Source organism: Gadus morhua, chromosome 7, assembly GCF_902167405.1.
Source record: "Gadus morhua chromosome 7, gadMor3.0, whole genome shotgun sequence".
NCBI classification, from domain to species: Eukaryota; Metazoa; Chordata; class Actinopteri; order Gadiformes; family Gadidae; genus Gadus; species Gadus morhua.
This window is the reverse complement of record NC_044054.1, coordinates 13440327-13442940: the sequence shown is the minus strand read 5'-3', so window position 1 is coordinate 13442940 and position 2614 is coordinate 13440327.

Sequence of the window (2614 nt, the reverse complement as noted above, 5' to 3'; positions counted from 1 at the left end):
AGTGTCAACTACAACATGATGTCACCTCCAACACAGTGTCAACTACAACATGATGTAACCTCCAACACAACTACAACATGATGTCACCTCCAACACAGTGTCAACTACAACATGATGTAACCTCCAACACAACTACAACATGATGTCACCTCCAACCCAGTGTCAACTACAACATGATGTCACCTTCAACACAACAACAACATGATGTCACCTCCAACACAGTGTCAACTACAACATGATGTCACCTCCAACACAACAACAACATGATGTCACCTCCAACACAACTACAACATGATGCCACCTCCAACACAGTGTCAACTACAACCTGACGTCACCTCCAACACAACTACAACTTGATGTAACCTCTAACACAACGTTGACTTCCAACACCTCACATCCATAACGTCAGCTCCAACACAGCTTCAACATAACGTCAACACCAATACGTTTATTCCCAACTCAACTCCAACATGTCAACCCCAACACAGCATAACCTTCAACCCAGTGTCACCTCCAACGTGTAATGTGTCAACTCAAACACAACGTCCAATCCATCTCAACACAAACCTCAATAGAACGCGTCAACTCCAACGCGTCAACTCCAACATGTTCACTCAAACGTTGCGTCAACTCCAACCAAAAGCCCAACACAACGTCATCCCCAACGCAATCTCATCCTAAACTAAAGTGCCGAGGTGACCAGCCCATGGTAACAGAGGCCTGGGTCCCCCCCGGCCCCCCTGCTCCACATGGGACTGACCCGTCCACCGCAGCTCCGGTCCTAAGAAAGTCCTGATAAATGTTTTCAACTCGAGAGGAATTCCGTTGACAACGCGTGTGCACATGGTATGTGTGTGTGTGTGTGTGTGTGTGTGTGTGTGTGTGTGTGTGTGTGTGTGTGTGTGTGTGTGTGTGTGTGTGTGTGTGCGTGCACACACCGCATCCTCTATCTCTGCACACTTGGCACGCTCTGACTGAGTTAATTGCATCTCTGTGCGGGAGAGAGCGAGATGGATTGAGAGAGGAGGGGGGTTTGCGGCGAGGGGGGTGGAGGGGAAGGGAAGAGGGGTGGTGGTGGTGGTGGTGGTGGGGGTGGTGCGGGGCAGAGGGGGGAGACGCGCTCAGTCCTTCTGCTGGCTGGTCTCGCTACGAGGGGAGTCATTTAAAATTCTGCCTCCCATGTGGTTCCTGGTTTCCAGTTTAATGACCCCCTCGCTCTCCCTCTCTCGCTCTCTCTCTCTCTCCCTCTCTCTCTCTCTCTCTCTCTCTCTCTCCCTCTCTCTCTCTCTCTCTCTCCCTCTCTCTCTCTCTCCCTCTCTCTCCCTCTCTCTCTCTCTCTCTCTCTCTCTCTCCCTCTCTCGCTCTCTCTCTCTCTCCCTCTCTCTCTCCCTCTCTCTCTCTCTCTCTCGGCCTGACTTCACAGAGCTTCGGGTGCAGAACGCGTTCTCTCCCCTTTGTGTGCCAGGGCTGGCGTTTGAGCGTTTGTGCACGTTTTGCGTATTTATTTAAACACACGTAAGGGACGCGTGTTGTCGTCTGTGAGAGGGATTTGACGCAAAATCGAAGCTTGGGCCCCTGGTTCCCATCGTGTTGTGCTGCTGTCTGTCGAAGGCCGATATCCCCGCCCCTCCCTCGTCCTCCCCCCACCATAAACACACAAACACACACACACACACACACACCCAAACACGCATACGCACACACACACACATCTACAGCCCTCCCGGTCTCGGGGTATCGACCATCGCCACCCAGGGTGATCTACGCCCCTCTGTCTCTGTCCCCGTCGTGCCACGTACGCGCTCGCTCACAAATTACCCTCACCGGATCCACCCCCCAGCCAGCTATCCCCCCCACCCCCGCCCCACACACACACACACCCACACCGCAGTGAGCCGGTGAATACACCCTGACCGGTACGTGACCAGCTGCCAGATGTCCTGCTGTAAGATTGTTATGGGCTTCAAAGACATGAAACACAAATCTCCAAAACTATTATGCCCATAAAATGTAGTTTGAGTCTTAGTGTCCTGTGTGTGTGTGTGAGAGGGACTGAGTGAGTGAATGTGTGTGTGTGAGCCGTGTGTTTGTCTAAGTGTCTGAGTTTTCATGTAACTAGCTTTTTTGAGTCCTTGCCGATGTGTGTGTGTGTGTGTGTGTGTGTGTGTGTGTGTGTGTGTGTGTGTGTGTGTGTGTGTGTGTGTGTGTGTGTGTGTGTGTGTGTGTGTGTGCATGCACGTGCTTGCATATTACATTTAATACGTGTGTGTGTGTGTGTGTACAGTCTCCTCTCTATAATGGATACATTTGATACAGTGTAAGGATCTGGTGCATCCAGGTTCTCTATCTGCGCGGACACACATGTTCGTTAGTATTGGCCCGGACCCCCTGAGTGGGCGGGGGGACGTGACCCGGCCAGTATGGATGGACTCCGCCGCTGGCGGTCCCCCGGGACCACATGCTGGAACACCTCAGACCTCTGTGGTCACTCACTGCAGAGGCGTCTCCCCCCCCCCCCCCCCCCTCCCCCCACACACACACACACACACACACAAAACAAAGCCTAATACCTCAGTGTGTGTGCGTGGGGGGGTAGGGTTGCCTTAGATTGGTT